This window comes from Mandrillus leucophaeus, unplaced genomic scaffold, assembly GCF_000951045.1.
Source record: "Mandrillus leucophaeus isolate KB7577 unplaced genomic scaffold, Mleu.le_1.0 Scaffold69, whole genome shotgun sequence".
In the NCBI taxonomy this organism is placed as follows: Eukaryota; Metazoa; Chordata; class Mammalia; order Primates; family Cercopithecidae; genus Mandrillus; species Mandrillus leucophaeus.
This window is the reverse complement of record NW_012107474.1, coordinates 521,243-530,745: the sequence shown is the minus strand read 5'-3', so window position 1 is coordinate 530,745 and position 9,503 is coordinate 521,243.

Here is a 9,503-nt window from a genome sequence, read left to right as displayed (position 1 = left end):
TTTTTTTTTTTTTCCTTGGACTGGACATGTCGATTCTAAAATTGAAAAATCATTAATACCTAGAAAACTTAGAAAAGAAAGAGCCAAGAAAAGGAGAATAGCTCTACTAGATATTAAAACATACTACAAAGACTCTATATGGAAAATAGTGTGGCAAGGTTGCATGAAGAGCCAGACAGACCAATGGAGGAAATAAGCCCATATGTAGATGGAAATCTAGTATATGATAAGGGTAGTATCTCAGATTGTTGGGTCAAAGATAGATTGTTAGAGTAAATGTTCTTGGGACAATTGGACTCCATTTTGTAAAATACATCATTAGGATTTATACCTTACACCACATACAAAAATAGGCTGCAAGTGGGTCAGAGAACTCAGTGTGAAAAAGGCAGCTGTTCCAGTGTTAGACACAAACATGGGTGAATATTACCTATGTGTTGGGAAACGCTTTTTTAAAGGTGTAACTCAAAATTCATCTTCAACAAAAGAAAAGATGGATGAATTTGACTACATTCCAAAATACTGCAACCAGCCTGGGCAACATGGCAAAACCTATTTCTAGAAAAAATACAAAAATTGTTTGGGCGTGGTGGCACGCACCTGTAGTCCCAGCTACTTGGGAGGCTGAGGTGGGAGGATCACTTGAAACCAGGAGGTTGAGGCTGCAGTGAGCCATGATGGTGCCACTGCAGCCTCGGTGACAGAGCAAGACCCTGTCTCAAAAAGAAAAGTAACAACTTTGCTGGGCGCGGTGGCTCACGCCTGTAATCCCAGCACTTTGGGAGTCCAAGGCGGGCAGATCACAAGGTCAGGAGATCAAGACCATCCTGGCTAACATGGTGAAACCCCATCTGTACTAAAAAAAAAAATTAGCCGGGCGCGGTGGCGGGCAGCTGTAGTCCCAGCTACTCGGGAGGCTGAGGCAGGAGAATGGTGTGAACCCGGGAGATGGAGCTTGCAGTGAGCTGAGATAGCGCCACTGCAGTCCTGCCTGGGCGATAAAGCGAGACTCTGTCTCAAAAAAAAAAAAAAAAAGTAACAACTTTTGCCTGACCAAAAACAAAACAGAAAAATACAGTAAGGTCGAAAGACAAAAATACCAATTGTGAGAAAGCCTTCGTAGCATATCATAAATATTTTAAAAGTTGAGGGGGAAGAAACCCGAAATCCTAGGAAAATGGGAAAAAGTATGAACAGACACATATGCACATATACACTTGCATAAAAATGGTCCGCAAACTTTACTAAGATACCGTTTCTTACAGATTTGCAAATAATCAAAAGTCTCACTTGATAGCTATTTGTAATCATGGTGCAATGTCTCATGTACATGCTTAATTGGAAATGATGTATTAAATAAAGGTGAAGAGCCAGTTGTCTTTTCAGCTTAAAAGAGCATTAAAGTTCATGATTGTTCACTTCTAAATTTATTCTCAGTGTGCTCTGAAATAGACTTGGTAACAAAAGCAGCAGTAATCTCCCTAGATTTCCTAGGAAGCAGGTATTGAATTCTTATGCACCTGCATGCACAGGCTGCCAGGATGCCCCCGCTCTGCTGTGGATTACTCTGGGCTGTTTCTCCTTCCCTCCAACCACCACACCCACGTCCCCAAACCTAGGGGTTGTTAAATTTAGGTAGTTTCCACACTTCTACCTTTTTTCTTAGGATGGCTCTGCTTTCATTATGGATTTCATAAGACACATGGCTGGAAGGTACCTGATACAGATTAAACACAGAATTGAGTTAGAAGGATAGTATTCCGTCTTTGAAGGTTGTGTGATTGCAGCCCAGGCCAAACCAGCCAGAAGTTGGGTCACTTGAACAGGGCCCTGCAAACACACCTGAAGGAGGTGGCTTTGCTAGGACTCTACTTTTGGGGCTGAATCAACAGAGGCAAAAGGACGTGGAGTAAGTCCTTGCGAGGATGGCACAGCTCTCAGCTGCAGAGCTAGGACCAGACCAGGCTCTGGGGTTCATGCAGGAATCACCAGTCTGCGCTGCTGCCTCCTCCTGTACGCGTGTGTGTGCACGCGTGTGTGCGTGTGTGTGCGTGCACGTGCGTGCCCACGAGTCCTATGGCACCACCGCATTGTCATGAATGCTTTCATTTCACGAGTCAGGAGCAGTTTCCCATTTTGGAGGCTGTTTCTCTGTGACCTGGATTTTAATGGCTTGGTCAAAAGCTGGAAAAGTATCCACCTTTCCTTCTCAGCTTGGAGGCTGGTTTGTTCTTCTGCGCCGCGTGCGTCACCACCTCCTGATGCTGCAGGGTCAGCTCGTGCACTCTGCGCCCCCCAGGACTGGAGGCTCCGTGTAGATGGAGACTTTTGTTTTTGTCCCATCCTCCTGGCATGTAGAAGGCACTCAAATACTTGTTGAAGATTAAATGGATGGGCTATGGTATTTTTAACGCAGCAATGCACCTTTTGGTTGTTTCCAGGTTTACTATTAAACAAACGTCTTGGTGCCCCTCTTTTTGGATGCTTTTGGTGATAGAGAAGCCAAAGCATGCTGGTTTTAAGCAAAAATCATTTATTTGCTCCTGGAATTTTCCTTTGAAAACTTTCTGTATGGGGTTATACGTCAGTATGTAGTTTTCAGCCATGTTGTGAGGAGTTTTCTCTCTTTTTGTCGTTATAGACATTAGTGGAAAGCCACAAGTAGCGTGGGGGCTACCTCTAGTCACGCTTCAGCTGGAAGTGCGGTGTGAGCATCTATTTTTACCTCACAGTCCTCGCTCTGAAAAATTCGGACCACTTTTATTTTTAATGTTCTGCTCTATTAGCTGGGTGCAGGGAGGAAAGGAGCTCAAATTAGTCAGTTTGCTTTGTATTTATTTTTACTTGACCTTTTCACTTCCACATTTTGAGAAGAAAATGTGAGAGTCTTTCCTCTACATAATTTTCTTCCTTGATGAGAAGCTATTTTCAGTCATATACTCGGAAAGTGGTGGAATTAACCTCAGGGTAGCATGTTTAACGTTTTCCATTCTTGAAACAAACCTTAAAACGTTCATCTGTTTATTCTATGAAATAATTATTTTCTTATTTCCAGCTAATTTGAAAACCAGTACATTTCTGTGCCAGGTAATAGCTGTGTTTTCTGGACCCTCCGGCAAGTCTCTGCATGGCCGTGGTGCCGTGGGGACCGAGTCGTCGAAGAGCCAGTGGGGCAGGGTGTGGAGAATTTGTTCGCCCTTTGTTTTTCACTTCCTTTTTCTTCAGGAATTGAACTAAACAATTGTTACTGACAATAATGTATTTTAATTCCTAGGAGATTAAACTCCTCACCTATAACAGTTTGATTAATAAACCTAATGTATTTAAGCATGTATTAATCCTTTTGGAAATTGTAATATTCAAGGAGTTGTTAGCATTTGTGGCTTTTTAAATGTTTCTAGTTATAGTTGCTGTCAGGATTCATTCATTTCGATTAGGTAATTTGCCATTATTTTAAAAAGTAATAAACATTTACATCTCATGGACAGAAAGCCGAGATTCTTGTGCTGCTTCCTAAATGCAGTGGATACATCTCTGTCAGTTTTTACCTTCTGGAAGGTACTCCTGAGTGCTGTGCTGAGCTCTGCCCATCTGTCCATCCTCTTTGGACACTCATCCCTTTCCTCTGCTCTGCTCTGTGAGGGGATGGTGCTAGTGAGAGCTCAGGTCGAGAGGGCTAGGGCACTCCTGTGTCTCTCAGCTCGTCAGCAGTTACTTGTAAGACAATCAGGGTTTACTTGTGTTGTTGAGAAGCATTACGCAGGCAAGAAAGCACACAAGAGGAAGGCGCAGCTGAGTGAAGCATCACAGAGCCCGCTGGGCTGTGCCTTCCACCGGGGCCAGCACACAGAGTGCTGCAGTTCCTGAAGGCTTCCTCAGGCTCCTCCTGTTAGTATGGGTGCCTGCCACTGACCTCTGTGGGTGACAGGTTTGTCACTTGAGCTTGTATCCTGCAACGTGTTTGTTTAGATGTGCCTGTTTGTTTTTAACTTTTTAATAGACTTTATTTTTTAGAGCAGTTTTATATTTACAGCAAAATTGAGGGACAGGTACAAAGATTTCCCATATGCCCCCTGCCCCCACACAGGCACAGCCTCCCCCATTATCAACATTCATATCCAGAGCCGTGTATTTGTTGCAGTTGATGACGCCACATTGACACCTCATTACCCAGAGTTCATAGTTTCATGAAGGTGCACTCTTGGTGTTGGACGTTCTGTGGGTTTGTACACATTTATGACGATATAGATCCATCCTTCCAGTATGCAGAATTATTTCATTGCCCTAAAAGTCCTATGCTTCGCCTATTTATTAACTATATAGATGCAATCAAAGGATGTGTTTTTGTGTGTTTTCTTTTGTTCAGTATTACATGTGTGAGACTTGCCTGTGTTGTTGCTTGTTCATTTTTATTGCTGTACATAGTAGTCTGCTGTTTGACCATATCATATATTCATTCTGCTGATGATGGATAGTTAGACGGTTTCCAGTTTGGGGCAATTATAAGCATAACTGCTCTGACCATACTGATACATGTGTTTTGGTAAAGAAACACAGGTGTTGCTGGGGTGGATGGGCTGGCTGTGAGCACACACACTTCAGCGTGAGCGGGTGATGCTGGCATGGTGCCTGGTTGGGCACTCAACTGCCTCTTCTCACCACACTCCTCATGTGGCATCAACTGCTTTGGAAGTTTCTGTCTTCTTAATTTTTACCATTCTGGCAGGTGTGTGTGGTACTTTTTTGTAGTTTTGATTCTCATGGACCTGCATGCTAGTGAGATTGAGCTTTTGTTAAATTTCATGGTCATCTGGACTCTTTGAGGTGCCTCCCAAAGTGCCCAGCTATAGCTTCTGTCATCAGGGAAGGAGTAGGTATGGGAATGGTGTCTCTGCACACCTCATGTCATGCCTACATCCCTTCTTCAAGAAAATACTGGTGTTCCCTCTCAAAATGATAGAAATTGGCTCATCATTTTTGAGTCTAGCTCAGGTGTCTTTTCTAGAATTGCCTTTTTAATTCAGTGTAAAGAGGCACAGGGACTTCATATCTGCCGAGATGAGTGCAAGTTGCCTAGACATGCACACAAGGCCCTTAGTGGCCTTCCCCCATCCCTGGGGCTCCTCATAACCCTTCACTCTTCTCTTCCTTGGCCTTTCTGGGCTGGGGCCAGGGCTTGGGGTTGGGGGCGAGCCTTCCTCTCGGTGTGTATCTCTGTATGGGGTTGCGTGGTGAGATTCGGATTCTGTTCTAAATGCAGTTGGGTGGAAATAAAGGGGGATAGTCCTGAGTCACCCACATTCCTTTGGTCAGTCTGCCCTGGTGTGAGGAGCTGGCAACCTCTGCGGACCTTTGGTCCCACCTCCAGTTTGGGGGATGCGGGCTTGTGTTGTAAATAGGTGACCATGTGATTTACTGCTTGAACAGGGACACTTTGAGAGTGAAAGGGCCTGTGATTATTAATGACCCCAAGATGACATGTGAGAACCAGGAAGTCCTGGAGAGATCAGGTCATGATCCCCACAGTTATTATCTCAAAGATGGAGAGCGTCACAGGGAGGATGCCCCTCTGCGAGTTGTGAGGGGCCACGTGTGTCCTTTGTACACAGGCCCTAAGGGGTGCTGGGGCCATGTGAGTAGCCATAGGAAGATGGCTGGAGTTGGAGGCAGAATGTATAAGTATTTCACTCTTTGACTAAACTCAGTTGAGTTTTATTTGTCTGTGGAAAGGGAAATCTACTTGCCTTGCTTGCATGCCTTTCCTAGGGATATTTTGGGGACTAAAATGTGATAGTGAATTTTAAAATATTGGTTGAAATGGCGGGGCGTGGTGGCTCACACCTGTAATCCCAGCACTTTGGGAAGTCGAGGCGGGGGGATTACGAGGTCAGGAGTTTGAGACCAGTCTGGCCAACATGGCGAAACCTCATCTCTACTAATAATACAAAAGTTAGCCGGGCATGGTGGCACGTGCCTGTAATCCCAGCTACTCGGGAGGCTGAGGCAGGAGAATTGCTAGAACCCGGGAGGCGGAGGTTGCAGTGAGCTGAAATCCGGGCCACTGCACTCCAGCCTGGGTGACAGAGCAAGACTCTGTCTCAAAAAAAAAAAAAAAAAATTGTTGAGGTTGTCATCGTCACCTTAGCATTGTCATCATCACCTCCAGTAATAGCTAACATTTATTGAATTCTTCCTCCATGCAGGAACTGTGCTGAGTTCTTTGCCTGCATTATTTTATTCAGCCTTTGCTGCGGCCATGTGCACCTGCTCCTGCCAGAGGGAATGCTTGAGACACTGCAAGGTGACAGTAGCCTCAGAGTCGGGGGCTGCATTGCTGGATCTTCAAGCAGGCAAACTTCCAACTCTGTGTTCATAATCCTGGTCGTGGGGTTGCACTGACCTGTGGAGAGCTGGACATGGGGAATGGATTGGAGAGCTTTTATTTGAAACAGTAGCAAAGTGGCATGATCTTTTGGGAAGTACACTTCTTCAAGTCATGTATCCACTCACAGACAGGCTTTGTGAGCCTCTTGCTTTGTAAGGGCCCAGGGAAGATTTAAGGCGACCAAACTTCCAGTGACAAACAATATTTGAAAGTCATCTATTCCTTTACCCAGAAATGCAGAAGTACATGGTTTGGGATATTTGACCTCCTTGACTGGGGGCACGAGGAGGTGGTCTGCTGTGGTGCCAGTGACCATCTGTGAGTCTCAGAGTGAGTGAATGCTGGGCCTGCTGTGATAGAAGAGCTCTCTGCTGAATTGGGTCAGCAGTGCACCAGCTTCCTCACGGGGCACTAGCCGGTCAGGGTGATGTCTCTGGATCACTCAGCTTGTCCCTGACAGAGCAAGGAATAAGAAACCCAGTTAGAACGTCTGTATCATCAGATGCCATTTGCATCCCAGTCAAATTAGCAATCAAATCACTGACTTCTTATAGGTGTACATCTTCTGACTTCAGCATAATCTTTTCCCCTTCTTCTGCATCCTTGGGTTTTGAAGGATGTTTACTATGTAAATGTTTAACATGTTTACATGTTTACTATTTAAACTTAATAGATGAGATAGCTTTTAAAATTTGTGTCCATTAAACCCAAGGACTCTTGCAGAAGTCATATGCTTTTTCTTCTTTCGTCTATAATGCATGTAAGGAATTATTCACTTGCTCTAAAGTTCAAATATGTGAGTTTCTGGTGCTGTTACATAAGATGTGGTATTGTGGGTCAAGGGGATTTAGTGTCTCACCTAAAATCTGGGACCGGGATGTCACCACTTTAAGTAGTAGGGAAGCTTGCTTGTCTTTTTTTTCCCCCTGCAAAGCAAAATGCTGAAGAGATACATATTTGTTAATTAACTGATTTCACCCTTGTCATCCATCCTCTTTCCATAAGGAACTGTGTGTTGCATTCTTGCTGAGTGGAGACTAAGTCCTTTGTGCAAGGTTGGGGCATCCTGGGGTGAGTGCTTTCCGGGTGCTGATTAAGATGGTATCTGCTATGATCTCTCAGTGTTCCCAGGGCGAAATTCCTCAGGTGACAGTGGCAGGAGCAGCTGCTTGAGCTCATTTTGTCTTCTGAACAGGATCAGTCTTGGAACTGGCCTTTTCTCCGTCTTCAACCCCAGGGTGGGCTGGCCTGGACAGGGCCTGTGCTTGCTGCACAGCACCCTTTCCTGCCTTCCCTTGCCTCGGCTGCTAAGTCTTTGGAGAAAACTCTGCATTTCTGAGCTTCTTCTGAAAGATTTAATTTTTTATTTAGAAACGAAATATGCTTATTACGGACTGTGCATACTTTGCAGAAATGCACAACTAGGAAGAGACGTGATTAGTCCCATTGCATAGAAGCAACTTTTGTTATCATTTTGTATATTTCCTTTGTATCTGTATTAGTCTGTTCTCATGCTGCTAATAAAGACATACCAAAGACTGGGTAATTTATAAAGGAAAAAGGTTGAATGGACTCACAGTTCAGCATGAGTGAGAAGGCCTCAGGAAACTTACAATCATGACAGAAGGGGAAGCAAACATATCATTCTTCACGTGGCAGCAGCAAGGAGAAGTGCCCAGCAAAATGGGGGAAAGCCCCTTACAAAACTATCAGATCCTGTGAGAACTCACTATCACGAGAACAGCATGAGGGTAACTGCCCCCATGATACAATTACCTCCCACCGGGTCCCTGCCACAACACGTGGGGATTATGGGGACTACAATTGAAGATGAGATTTGGGTGGGGACACAGCCAAACAATATGTGTCTTTTTATGTGTATGTATTTTTTTCCTTTTCTAAGCACAGTTGATAGACTGTGGTTACTCTACCTATTTGTGTAGGCCTCTCAGATCATCGAAACAAGATGTTGTGCAAATTAGCAGATGACACTGGCACATGGAGTAATGGTTTGTATTTTAATTTTCACTGTATAACATTTTAGTAAAGCTTTTACTGGAAATGTTTTCTACCCATATTCTCAGGAAACCACGCAAAGTAGACAGCCTTGCATTTCGTGGTTTACTCCCTTGAAGGATGAAGGGAGCAGTGCTGTCAGATGCTCTTCCCAGCCTCCTTCTCCAGGGAGACTTAGCCACTGCCGTTTTGAGTTTCCTGGGAGGACATCCCCCAAGGACTCTCTGGCTTGTCCTTGTGAAGTTGGTTTGATTTGGTGCCAGTTTTTTAGGCTTACAAAATGTTGTGTGTGTGTACGTAGGGAAATTATGGAAGGGTACATACCCACTAGTTTGTGTCAGCACTGGATTCTGGTGTATATGATAAATGAGGAGTTTCTGTTACGTATATGGGATTGCTGAGATACACAGCGGTTTTTTGCGCACATCACTCTGTAACACAGCTATCGCGTCACATCCTGCATGTCAGTACAGGTAGTGCCGTTCTCTTCATAGGACTATGACACTATCTTTTTTCTTTCACAGTTAAAAAAAAGGGTTTTTAAAAATTCTAACTTTATGTAACTAATGCAATGCTCATGCTACTTCACTTGTTAGAAGGACATATTATTCTGTCCTATAGATGCACTGCAGTTATTTAATGGATCGGCTATTGATAAGGGGCCCTGTTAATGTGACTTTAAAAAATGGAAGTAATACCAGTACATGGTAAAAAACACATTGTAACTCATGAATGGGTATAAATTAAGTTGGAGATTTCCTTTTTCCTCTTTCTCCCTCCCCGCCCCCCGCCCTGTTTCCAGAGGTAAACAAAGTACAGTTTATGTTTTCTTCTCTTGTTTTAAGTTCTTCTTGTAGTCACCATTATAACTTTAACTTTTCTGTTTGTGAGTTCATGTGGGAATCAACGGACAGTGCCTTCACACCCTGAATTTTGATGAGATTTGTATTGACAAGGCTTAAAACATTTGTAGTGTTTCCCATCTATCATTAGGCTCCCTGTGGTTTTCCTGCAAGTGTAGTCTAAACATTTTAATATAAGAAAAGCAACATTTATAGTATTATGATAGTGTATTTTGCCATAGAACCAAGTGGTGTGAAAT